Source organism: Solanum dulcamara, chromosome 1, assembly GCF_947179165.1.
Source record: "Solanum dulcamara chromosome 1, daSolDulc1.2, whole genome shotgun sequence".
Classification (NCBI taxonomy): domain Eukaryota; kingdom Viridiplantae; phylum Streptophyta; class Magnoliopsida; order Solanales; family Solanaceae; genus Solanum; species Solanum dulcamara.
This window is the reverse complement of record NC_077237.1, coordinates 52,335,215-52,349,169: the sequence shown is the minus strand read 5'-3', so window position 1 is coordinate 52,349,169 and position 13,955 is coordinate 52,335,215. Positions and strand designations below refer to the sequence as shown.

The following is a 13,955-nucleotide window of genomic DNA, read 5'->3' as shown; positions in this document are numbered from 1 at the left end:
TTAGGATGTTACTTTTCTTCCATATCTGAGATCATGCTATAGATCCTAGTCATAGGAAAATTTCTTATACTAACCTTGCTTTTTAGCAAAAGGACGACATCAACAGAAGAAACTAATTAATGACATGGGAAGTTACGAAGCACGCATGTAAGTAAAGGAACGGGAGATATCTTTTGGGTAAGGTATTGACTTGTGATTGAAATATAAAGGCGAAACCTAAAAGGAAAGTAGACAGGGAAGGGAAACAAATGCAGTTTGAAGTTGGACATACGAGGTAAGTCCATTATTTTCATACTATTGTTGTATTGAAAGCCCTGTGTGGCTGTCATATGAGATTATATTGGAAGCCCTGTATGGTCGTGACATAATATAAATATATATATGTGTTGGCCCCGTGAGTCATTGTTAGTATTTTCTGCATGCAGGTTTGGTATAAGTAAGAAGTATAGAGGAAACTTTGTCGAAATTTTCCCAGAACAAGAAAAAGGAATGAAACATAGATTCTTAAGATGTCTTGGAAATTGATACCAAGTACCCCTATTATATTTAACTAAATCTATAAGAGGTAACCTTCATATCGTCGATAAGGGGTACCATTTTTACTTGGAGAATGTTATTTTGGAGAAGCAAAAGCCTATTCGAGCACTAGAGTTCAGATCGCGGTATCTCCGGCCGTATTTGTGCCGTAGAAAACACAAGGGGCTCAGGTTGAGGGATAAGATGTCCCACGATTGAGTTTTACTCTTTTTGAAAAAGTACCATGCCCCAACTACTAATTGTAAACTAGATAAGTTGTTCATAACTCGAGGATAAATTCAAAAGGAGACCAAGTAAGTCAAGTGTTAGAAAGGACTGTGATGTTTAAGGGATTCTAGTTTTCTTCCAACGACGGTGGGAAAATGGTTTATTATAATAGTTTATTAGTTCTCCACCAACTAACTGGAGGAAGAAATGCTAACAGAAGCACCCCATGGAGATGTTATGAACTGAATAGGAGTATGAACTAAAAGGGGGATATGTAAGTATGAGTTTAAAGGTGTATTACAATAATACAGGGATAAAGTAAGACTGTTGGTAAGGCGCACTCGGTAGGTGGACTGAGTTAAAAGCCTATGTTGGGTACACAGTTAGGACAAGAGGCATAAGGTATAAAGGAATGATGCGTATGCACAATGTCTCCCCAAAAATAGTGGAACCCTTAAAACACAAAGACGACAAACTTAAGGAATAAATGACGCAACTTCCATTCACCCCAAGAAACAAAGGATATAGGTTGGGATAAAGCTACTACTTCAAGAAAACCTTGAATAGTTATGGTTGGAATACTAGCACTGCCTAATTGAAATTGGAACGACTACTGGTGCTAAGTAATTCTTGGAAAAGGAAAAGTAGAAGGTGGCCTTGGATGAGTTGTTTCCTGGGTCATATTATTCAAGTACCGATTAGTAGACAAGACATCACATTATATATGGAAAGGTTCTCGTCGCTTCGTAATTTAGACAAGGCTCCGTACGTGGATAGTCAGATTATAAAATATGCAGAGAGACGGAGACATGATACAGTATCAAGTAGATTGGGGAAAGAGATTGGATGAAATTTACATGGGACATAGAGACATAGAGCAAGGTATAAACATAGAAAGATATAAGTACCCTCTAAAGGGGGGAAGTCAATGAGAGAGTGGAAAAGGTAAGGTGAAGGCAATTAATGGGATAACATATTTGAGAGGGTTGTTTAAGTTTCAATAAGAACCCGGACTGAACTAAGTGAGGAAGGTCTGGAAGTCACCGATAATGGAATGGAAGTCGGAATGCAATGTAAGTCAGTGTTAAGAAGTTTTTTTACAAGACCTCGAATGATATACTGTTAGAATGTGGGTGCATATAAAAAGAAAAGGTTATAGAAATGAAAGGAAATCGAATAACTCAAGAGACACTATGGAGGATAATGACATCATGTTAGACCAAAAGCCAAAAGGATGGCTATAGAGTTGGTCGTAAAGGGTGTTGCGACAAATGCGTAACCAAGGAAAAAGTAACACGAAACCTCCTATGATAGGGAATGAGAAGAGAAAAGAGTGAATGGGGGAAAAGAAAGAAGTATAATGAGATGGGGCAAGCAAGTTTCAATGTGAATAAGATGTGCAAAGTAGACTGGACCAGGAGATGGAAGGACTACGTCTATCTCCTACAAGTTGCATCAGAATGGTTGTGCAATCTATGAGTATGTGTATATAAGCGTCAGTCTAAGTGAGTAACTATATGACAAAAAGAATAGGGGCTTAATAATGACAAGGCAATTATGATATTTTGGATACCCCACCAAAAGCTGCGAAAATAGGATAAGCCAAACCGTCGGCATGAAATAAGTACCACAGGCAATGTAAGGCGTGGTCACAGTTGGACCAAAGATCTACCCCAACACCGATGGTAGGATAAGGCAGGAAATGACAGGGTAACACATGAGACCTAGCAAAACAATGCTAGGATATTTCTCAAGTTAAGTTGAGCACCTTCTCACATTCTTGTAAAGGTAAAAGAAGACACGAGATAACAAATCTAAAGTGTTACCAGCTAGGGTAAGGAAAGTGTGAAATGGTTTAAGTAAGACTGGCAGAACTAGCTAGTTACTATAGGATGGCGGGCTCATATGCCAAACTCCTTTGGGATTATGCCAGCTAATGATAGACAGAACTCAAAGTGGCTATAAAGGTCACTATATGAACGAACTTTAGCGCTACTTAGTAGCCAACCCTAATGAATGGGTGCATACAAAAGAGGTGAATATAGTAGGGGACTAGGGACATGGTCATAGTGGAACTAAAGATATGCCCCTATACCGGTTGTAAGATAACAGAGGAAAGGGCAAGGTAAAACATGACGACTAGGGAGACCACGTTAAGGTAAATCTTGGGCTAAGTTGAGTGCCCCATACATTAATCCGAGGATTACAATGTAACGTGAAACAAAGACTTCCCAGGGAGGTCACCCATCCTAGTATTACTCTCGTCCAAGCACGCTTAACTTTAAAATTCTAATGGAATTTAGTGCATTAGTGCTGGTATGATCGCGCGAGATGGAAGGATCTGAACTAGTGATGGAGAAACGACATGGGATTATGTACCTAGGGTACTATAAGTTACGTTGAGGGAATTGTAAAAAGGGCTCAAGGGAAACCAGCAAGATTAGCTAATTACTAACTAATAGCGCACTTGAATGCCACAGTTCTTCAACATAGTACCGGTTAATGATAGGCAAACAACAAAATGGCTATATGAGCCAGTGGACAAGGGAATTTCAACACCACTTGGTAGCTAACTCTAAGGATTGAAAAGCAAAACCCAAAAGATAGAGTGCCAGTTAAAGTTCTGAAAAGAGTCGAGAGGGACTATACGAGTCTAAGGATTCCGAAATGATCAACGTCATTATATACCTATTTTATACTCTTCGAGAGTAGGGTGCTATATGGATTATTATGAGTAGGCTAATGAATGAGCCCATTATTTTTCAATCAAGACCACCTATGCAGCTGGAACTAGGTGAAGTTACAGGATAAGGAGGTAGTAAGGTTTCGTGAGGGTTCCCCAGCTAATATCTCAGATAGAGGGACTTCAAGTATGATTAACGTCTGGAGATTAGTCCAAGAAGAGATCAAGAACATAGGTAGGTCTTAGTACCCCAGTTTTCCCTCGAGCTGGTGGACAGACTGAGCGCACTATTAGACGCTAGAGGATATGTCACGGGCCGAGGTGTTAACTTTGAAGGTAGCTAGGGTGATTATCCATCACCTATCGAGTTGCCTACCATAATGACTACCACTCCGGTATCCCAATGACCCTGTATAAGACTGGTGGGGCAGAATGTGTAAGTCCCCTATTAGTTCGAGGTCGATACTGGTATAGTAGAACAAACTTGGAAATGACCTATAAGCCAAAGAAGATGACTTAGAGAAGACTGATAGATTTGGATAAAATGTTTTAGTAAGGTATCTCCTGAATTTATACATAGGGATAAACTATAACGAGTTATAGTTGAAAGAAGTAACAATATGATTACGACAAGAGTGCAAGGGAAAAAGAATTGTGACGGAAGTGAAGTGTTAATAAGACAACTTGTGAAACATTAAGGATAAGACTAACTAAGAAAGGTAAGTAGCCCATAGTAAGAATCGTGAAGAAGTTCAAGCGGTTTTATACACTGGGACTGAATGCGAACAGGGTACCAGGTGAATATAACAAAAACCGTTATGAGAATAAGTAAAGCTTAGTAAAAAAATATCTAAAAGGTATGATGTGGTCCATGTGAATGGAATATAAAGATAGATGTGATTAATTAAGTTTGAGTATCGAATAAAAAGGGAAATAGATAGTTACAAACTGAAGGTATAGTACGATGAATAGGTGATAAGACAAGGACACTACTACAACGAAGTTGATATGGTTTTAAGTAGGATTAGAAGTGAGCCGGCATAAAGGAGTATTGTGCATATGTGACTCCACCTTGATGATTAGTGAGATCCTACATGGAGAGGGAATGTCGATTTGCAGAACAACTCTTGCGTTACAAGGTTATTAGAAGAATAAGTAGTATCCACTGCAATAAGGTTAGTAAAATGACACGAATTAACCTTAGTGACTTTCGACTTTCCCGTTCCTAAATCCATAACTAAGAACCAATAGGAATCAATTCCTTACTCGCCTTCCTCGACTAGTCTCGACTAGCTTTTAGTTAGTCACAGAGTTAATTAAAATTGGGCAGCATCTTTCCTATAACGTGCCCTATCCAAATTACCAATTATATCGCTAACTACTACAACCAACCAAAAACAAAAACCTGCATTATGTAAAAATAAAACATGGTAACATTACACCACATAAGATCCACACAACGTGCTTAACATTACGATACAAAAATAGGATTTTTAGTCGCTATTTCGTAAAACCTTTAATCGTACGAAGCGGGGGATCATGTGGCTGCAACAAGAAGCTCCCACATCTCTTTTAGAATGCATTTAGTCCCTGCAACACACCACCACACACCTGCAGCAGCCTCCACATGCACAATGCCTCATTTCGACCACAATTTAACTATAGCGATTCCAATTTAGTTCATTTCGAACGTCAAGCATTTCTACCACATTCTTACACTTCCAGAAGCATAAAAGGTGTGTAATACACCCTATACCAATACAATAAACTTCAAATTTAAAGGAAAGACCTTACCTTTCTCGAAATTGGCCAATACTCGCCAAAACCCGCCTTGGAAAACCTCTTGATGTGCTGAAATGGAGTGGACTGTTTGTTGTCCGTTTGGTTTTTATCCAAACCTTAAATTTAAATTATTAACACCCTAATAACATGTATAAACCCTTAAAAAAACGTGGGATAAGAGAATCAAGTCATAACTTATCAAACGGCTTCCAAAACTTGCTGAAAAATAACTTCGGAACCTCCTTGACACGGCTGAAATGTTGTGGCTGCTTGTTACTCGTTTTTGCTTCCCCAAATAGGTAATTTACGTTATTAAACACCTCTACTTGATAGAATAATACCTTAGATAATTAATTTACGGAGCAAAATCGGGATGTACCTCTTTTTTTCTCCCTAAGCCGTCACTCTTTTCCGTTAGCTTTTAGGGTTTTTTTTCCTTTGCTTTTGCTGCAGATTTTTGGATAGGAACTGAAGTATAAGTCCCTATCTATCTATCTATATATATATATATATATATAAGTGGTCTTAGTAGGTGACACGTGTCATCCCCATAAGACCACTTATATATGTAGTCTTTGGAGTGTCTACAGACCGTGTCTAGTAGAGTGTTATCTATCGGTGTGTTGTACACCACATCTATAGACAGGAGACTACAGGACGTTTAGGATGTTACTTTCTTTCATATCTAAGATCGTGCGATAGAGCCGAGTCATAGGGAGTTAAATTCCTCATACTAACTTGTGATTTTAGCAGGAGGACCACATCGATAGAAGCAAGTAACTGATAATATCGGAAGTTGCAAAGTACGCAGCTAAGCAAAGGAACGAAAAACATATGTCAGGTAAGCTGTTGAAATGCAATCGAGAAGTTAAAAAGTGAAAGGAGAAGTATATAGAAAAGTTTAACAGGTGCAGTTCGAGTGGACATACGAGGTAAGTCCATTTCTATATTGTTATTTGTGGGCACCCCGCATGGATGCTTTATGATATGATCTAAATATATACATACGTGCCCTGTGAGGCGATGTTTGCATTTTGTGTGTGTAGGTGTTGAGGTAGTAAGAAATACATAGGAGACTCTGTCCAAGTTTTCCTAGAAATAAGAAGAGAATGAGATACAAGGTTGTAGTATGTCTTGAAATGTTGTACCCACAAAAATAATGAGATTTGATTAAACTACGAGTGTGGCTAACCCCAAGAAATGAGTTAATTGAAGAATTGACGGCAATAGAAACTAGGAGGTCAATATTGGTATCATAGAACGAATTTGTAAAAATTATGACCCAAAGAAAATGAATTAGGAAAGACTGATAGATCTGAATAGAATGATATATTAAGGCACCGATGGAATTGATACACAGGGATAAACTGTAATGACTATAATTAAGAAAAATAGCAATATGATTAAGACAAGGGTACAAGGGAAATAGAATTGTGACGGATATGAAGTATTAATAAGACAGCTGGTGAGACATTAAGGATAAGACTAACTAAGAAGGGTAGGTAACCTATGGTATGAATCGTGAAAAAAGTTGAGAAATGTTATATGATGGGGTAGAATACAAATAGGATATGATGTGAATATAACGAGGATCGTTATGAAAATAAGTAAATTCTAGTGAGAAAGTGGCTAATGATGGGATGTGGTCCGTGTAATAAGAATATAAGGGTAACTTAGGCGGTGCAGCTTGGCCTACCGGATTAGCTGCTGGGTCATCATCTTTGTTGGTAGCTATGCACCCTACGGGGTAGGATACGATCATATCAACACTAACGCACTGAATCCCATCAGAACTACAAAGTTAAGCATGTTTGGGCTAGAATAGCACCAGGATGGGTGACCTCCTGGGAAGCCCTGTGCTGCTGGGATATGAGATGTTGTGAACATATGTATATATTGGGCCTGTGAAGTATTATAGCTGTGATATGAGATGATATATATATATATATATATATATATATATATATATATGTTAGCCTTGTATGGCATTGATGGCATAAAGAAGTATTGTGGATATATGGTTCTGCCATAGAAAATATAAAGACCCCTCAAGGATGAGGGAGGTGGCCCTAAAGAATTGCTGATGCGTTGCGAGTCTATTAAGAGGAACAAGTGGGACCTATTGGGTGAGATAGTGTCATGGTACCTATTGCTACATGACTCGAATACCAACAATTAGAATGGAACAACACCTCACGATTATGTTGAGATGTCGTACATGGGAAACCAAAGGTATGGATGATATAAAGGAAGGTATAGTTATGGTGTAGTATACTAAATGTGTTGGGAAAAGTGCAAATGTTTATGCCTTGTGCAATGTGCACGAAGTGCGTTCCATTTTAGTCATAGTCTTTCTTGCACTTGGCTTACTCTATTCTACATATGTTATTGTACCAGTACGCAGTTATATTCTCTTTTGTCATACTTGTTTTGGTTCCTTCACTTACTCTTAAGTCCTCTAGTATTCCAATATAGGAGAGATTTCTTATCCTTTCTCTTTTGCTACTTGTATATCACAATGTCAGTAGCCAGTAAATCTGTTACCAACATCCTAACCTTTAGTTAAGTGTAGCTTAGATATCCCTTATAATATCTTTAAGTTCTCATTGTGATTCTTTTGTCGTATTCATCCCTTTTGTATGCACTCATCCTTTAGTGAGGGAATCGGTGAATGTAGCGGTGTACGTCTATAGCATACAATCATAATATACATACCGTACCCAACCCTCTAGGCAGGGACTTGGTGTTCCTTCCTTATTTCGCCACACATAATATCATATTAAAGTCGGCCCGGGACTCGATGAATAATCATATCATCATAACATATATTACACCTCATGTACGGAATCGTTTCCTCGTGCGTGGAACTATACACATCCGGCCCAGGATACGATAAAAGAAGTAGTAAAGCATATGTGTTCCTTGCTACTTAAGCTCGATGTGTACTCAAGTAGTTTAGGTATGTAGGATATCAAAAGTTATAACTTACCCAAGTAAGTCGAGTCCTACGACTCACTACTTGGCCTCCAACTCCTTCTAGATTCTCATAGCCCTATTTCCAACCATGACTACTTGGGTGGAACTTCATAGATAACATGGATCCCGTGGTAATCTTTTTTTAAAAAATGCTCCAATGTACAAAAGTGCGGATGACGACCTAACCCTGTAGGCCACGACTAGGGTCCGACCTGGACCCCCATTTACTTAATTATCATATGTAACATTCAATATAAGAACTATACATAAGAACCCCAGTGGGTCATAGCATTTTCATATGCCTCTAGCCTCTTTCATTTGTATCTTATCATGAAAGGGCGTGCAAGCCGACAAGGCTGCCATAGTATCTTGATATTTACAATACATCACATAGACATAACTAAATAGAACTTACACGTATAACCCACACACATTCTACAGATCTCTAAGAATATTAGCAGCAACATATGGCAGGATAAGGCCCCCGTCGTACCCCTGATTAAACAAATATATACATTAGAAGGTCAACACCAAAAGCTAGGCTCCAGAATAGTGGAGCACTTCCGACATAGCTGAGTGGAAATCTTAAGCAGACGGATCCCTGAAATGAATATTTGTACCTACGGGCATGAAATGCAGCCCCTCGAGGAAAGGGGGGTCAGTACGAGACAACAACTTAAATAGGGATGCAGGGGGAAAGTATAACATTTAGCCATCCAGCGTACCTACATTTTATAAAATAAAGGCATACATGCTATCATCAAGTACTGTATCCGGCCCATTCGGGGAATTATGTAATAACTACATCATTTTTTCATCATAAGAACATATATACCATTAGCGCTATGGAACGTACAGTCCGGTACATGTATATACATAGTACACGCCGAGGAATGATGGCCCAATCCACATATCTTATAAAAATGTCGAGGACTGATGACCTTATCCATATATTGTATAATAATGCAGAGGAACGACAGCCCGATCCATATATCATATAAAAATACTGAGGAATGATGGCCTGATACGTAAATAGCACAACATTCCATGGAATGTATGGCCCGATCCATACGTAGCAAAATATGCCAAGGTACGTTCGGCCCAATCCATATATATCATAATGCATATACGTACACATAGGACTAAATAGCATATCAAATATCTTTCTAATGTTACCATGAAGCATGTCCAAGAGCCGCAAGGAATAGGAGCTTACACATCCCATCACTATTCAGCCTATAGAAGGCTCAAGGGTCATAGTTCAACTACTTCAAGGCCCTTATCATTCAACAGTGGGTACAAGTCATGAGCTACATCTAGAATTGATAAATGGAGGTATCTCTAAATCTATGTTCTATAGTACCTATAGTCCAGTCTTCCTAGAAGTAGGAAAAGACAAGCTTTACATGTGCCACTTTCTATCACATGGAAGACTTGAAAAGTAATGACTCAACGTATTACAAGAGTTCTAATCAGTAGGAAGTGAACAAGACCATTAACTCACACTCAGAGTTTTAAGAGTGGAATAACTCCCAATTTCCTATACATAATACTTACATCTAAGTCATGCCAAAAGAGAAGAAAGGGTAGCTTCACATACTCATCCCTTTCTAACATATGGAAGGCTTTAGAAGCCGTAGTTCGATTATTGTAAGAGTGCTTTCATCAAGGAGTACATAAGAACTGTGAATTACACTTGGCATTTACGAGTAGCTTTACCTTCAAGTTCATATCATTCACTATTTAACTTGAAGACATGCCAAAAGAAGGAAACGTTAGCTTTACATACACTACTTTTCAGCATATAGACGACTTGAGGGATGAGAGCTTAACTACTTTAAAAGTCTTAACATTCAGAAGTGAGCATGAATTATTCATCATGAATCATGCTTAGAGCTCATGAATAGAATTACCCCAGGCTTCACACACATATCATTTTTCACTTAAATCTAAGACATGCCCAAAAGAAAAGAGAGACATTCTTTACATACCTCTTACGGGTTATTTTTTATCCCGTTCGCCTCGTCGTTCCTTTAACCTAGGTAACATGAAAGTAATTAAAGTATCAACAACCCTTAGCTTTCCAGCATCTTAGGTTACATATGAGTATTCATAGAACTCAACCCCTTGCTCGCCTTCTCGACTAGTTCCTTAACTAGTTAAGGAGTTAACGGAAATCGGGCAACACCTCCCCTGTAACATGCCCCATCCGAATTTCTAATTAAATCCCTAATAACTACAGACAACCAAAAAAACAACCTGCAGCTCATATACAACTAAAACATGGAACCATTACACAACATAAGCTCCAAACAACTTGCTGAAAATTACGATACAAAATAGGGTTTCTAGTCTTTATTTCGCAAAACCTTTAATTGTACGCAACGAGGGGTCGTATAACTGAAACCAAAAGACCCCACACCTATTTTAGAATACTTTTAATCCCTGAAACATACCACTACACACCTTCAACAGCACACCACAAGCACAACACTTTGCTTCGACTATAATTTAACTATAGCAACTCCAATTTAGTTTGCTGCAACCGTTAAACATTTCTACGACATTTTTACACTTACAAAAGCATAAAAGGTTTGTAATACACCATATAAAAACACCATAAAACCCAATTTGAAGGGAAAGGTCTTACCTTACCCGAAATTTGCCAAAGATTGCCAAAACTCGCCTAGGAAGTTCCTTAATTGCAGTTGAAATGTTGTGGCTGTTTGCTATCCGTTTTGTGGTGCTCCAAACCATTAATGTACATTATTACCACCTTCATATCTGGTAAAAACCCTTACCAAAACGTTGGAGTATGCAACCAATCCATACCTTAACAAACGGCTTCCCAAACTTGCTGAAAATTAACTTCGAAAACTCCTTAATATGCTGAAAGTTGCGGACTATTCGTGTCCCTTCTTTTCTACCCCAAATAGTAATTTTACGCTATTAAACCGCTTCATGTAGCCGTGGTATACCTTAAATAATTAATTCACAAAATGAAATCGGGCTTACCTTGAATTGGAGCAATGTGGCTTCCTCTTTCTTGCTCTCACGTTTTTCTCTCAATTCTCTCAAGTTAGAAGTGCTGAAAATGAGATATACTCCAACATATAACACATATATACACCTCCTTATTAGGTGAAACATGGAATCCCCTAGGGTTGACACGTGGAATCTCCTAGGGGTAACACGTGGCAGCCCCTAGTGCGCCACCTCAATCATGCCTCCAATCCTTCGCAGCCACATGGCAGTATAGGGTCCACCTAAGCTGCTACATCATCTACTTGACCCTAAGCTGCTGCATCACCTACTTGACCCAAACTAGGTGCATCACCTACTTCTCCAAGTAGGTGCATCACCTACTTGCTTCGAGTAGGCGCATTATCTCCTTATTTCTCTTCCGTGGGTTCGTAATCTCGTCTTACTCCAAGATCATATGTATACCTTGCTACTTAAGCTCGACGTGTACTCAAGTATCTTAGTATTCAAAATGTCCCAAGTAATAGATTTCACAAGTAATTCGAGTCCTACGACTCACTACTTAACCTCCAACTTATTTCAGATTCTTGTAACCCTATTTCCAATCTTCTCTCTTATAGATTATATCCTTCTCCTTTCTTTAGGATTATTTGATAGAGTTATAGATTATCCGACTCATATGAAGACTTCTAAGAAACATAAGAGCCTTCCCAGAAACTTAAGAACCTTAAGAAGCGTTCCAAGGTACCAAAGTACAGGGTGTAACATCCTTCCCCCTTTAGAACATTCATCCCCGAATGTAAACCAAAACCTTCCTCCGCACCTTATACTGATTATATGGAAAGGCCCTTTATACCATTGCGATAATATATACTTTCATCAAGCAATCAATATCATAGTTCCAAAGGTTAGGATTACCTGTAGACGTAGGAAATAGGTATAAATACTTGTGTTTTATTTCCTCTTTCACTTTCTAGGGGGTCACCCATCCTAATACTACTCTTGCCCAAGCACGCTTAACTTTCGAAGTTCTGATGGGATCCGGTGCGTTAGTGCTGGTATGATCGCATCCATCCCTTATGAGATCTCATTTGAAGTTTAAGGGTTCCCATTTACATATGATAGCATTGGTTGATATTTTCTTATGCTTGTACTTCTCTTGTCCACTTTCCCCCTTTAGGGTGTATCCATGTCATTGTCTATTTATTTCTAACTTTCCAAATGCATATGAGTCCTTTCCAACCTATTTAGTATACTGCACTATTTTCCTATCTTCCTTTATATCACCTATACTCTAGGTTACCCCTATACAAAACCTTAATACAATCGTGAGGTGCTTAGAATCCTCAATATACAGTACCAACTCCAGTCTTGAACATTGGTACTCGAGTAGCATATACACAATACTTCTTTATGCTTCATGAGTTTTCATCCTTGTCGTGCACCCGATGCTCAGTTTCTTAATAGCATATCGAGCTTGCCTAAATAATAGGTATACCTTAACACCATGTTGTAGTACTATCCCTTTAAATCTATGACTATACATTCTCCTTTCATTTCGTCCTCGTATTCAGTTATTTATGCCTATCTTGGGTGCCTTTGTTAGAACTTCCTTATTATTCCTCCAGCTCAAGTATATTTTTTTTGGTTGTGCGCAAGGAATTTCATATTACTTTTTATTTCCTTGCACTAGCTATCCCTTTCATCGTCATATAGACTTTATTCGAAACTTTCCTTAGAGAACTTGATAAGTCTTCCTTATTTGTTCCATAGCTCGCTTTTCCGTTCCACACCTATCTTTATATTCCAATCACATGAACCACGTCATACCTTTTAGTTATTACCTTACTAAGCTTTCCTTATTCTTATAACGATATTCGTTATACTCACATGGTATCCAGTGTGCATCCAATCCTATAGTATAACACTGCTTATCCTTCTTCATGATTCTTACTATGGGTTACTTACCCTTCTTAGTTAGTCTTATCCTTAATGTCTCAAAAGCTGTATTATTAACACTTCATATTCGTCATAATTATTTTTCCCTCGTACTCTTGTCTTAACCATACTGTAACTTCTTTTAACTATAGCTCATCATAGTTTATCCCTGTTTATCCATTCAGTCAGTGCGTTAATATCATTCTATTTATATCTATTAGTCTTTTCTAAACTATATTTTTTGGATTATAAGTCTTTTCCAACTTCATTTTACCATACCAGTATCGACCTCTTAATTTCTATTGCCATCAATTCAACAATTAACTCATTTCTCGAGGTCAACCACACTCATAATTTAATAAAATCTTATCATTATTGTGGGCATAACCTTTCAAGACATAATACAGCCCTATATCTCATTCTCTTCTTATTTCTAGGAAAACTTGGGTAGAGTTTCCTCTGTATTTCTTACTACCTCAACACCTGCATGCAAAAAATGCCAACAGTGGCTTACAGGGCACGCATGTATTTATTTAGATAATATCATATAGCAGCCACACAGGGAGCACATATATAGTCATATCATCTCATATCGCAGCCACACAGGGCGCCCAATATCAATGACATTATAAAGTAATATACTTACCTCGTATGTCCACTCAAACTTTTCCTTTCAACTTTGTATGTCAATCGTATTTCGACAACTTACCTGACATATATTTTTCATGCCTTTGCTTACCTGTGTGCTTTGTAACTTCCAATATCGTTAGTCACCTTCTTCTATCGATGTTGTCCTTCTGCTGAAACCATAGGTTTGTATAAGGAATTTCATTCCCTATGACTCAGCAGT

At 38.2% G+C, this 13,955-nt stretch overlaps 3 pseudogenes; 1 reads left to right on the top strand and 2 right to left on the bottom strand.

Annotated features, from left to right (window-relative positions):
* Positions 1-2,954: 2,954 nt before the first annotated feature.
* Positions 2,955-3,074, bottom strand: LOC129904704 (5S ribosomal RNA; annotated as a pseudogene).
* A 3,885-nt stretch (positions 3,075-6,959) lies between these two features.
* On the top strand, positions 6,960-7,073 carry LOC129904507 (5S ribosomal RNA; annotated as a pseudogene).
* A 5,043-nt stretch (positions 7,074-12,116) lies between these two features.
* Positions 12,117-12,239, bottom strand: LOC129904593 (5S ribosomal RNA; annotated as a pseudogene).
* Between the last annotated feature and the right edge of the window lie 1,716 nt (positions 12,240-13,955).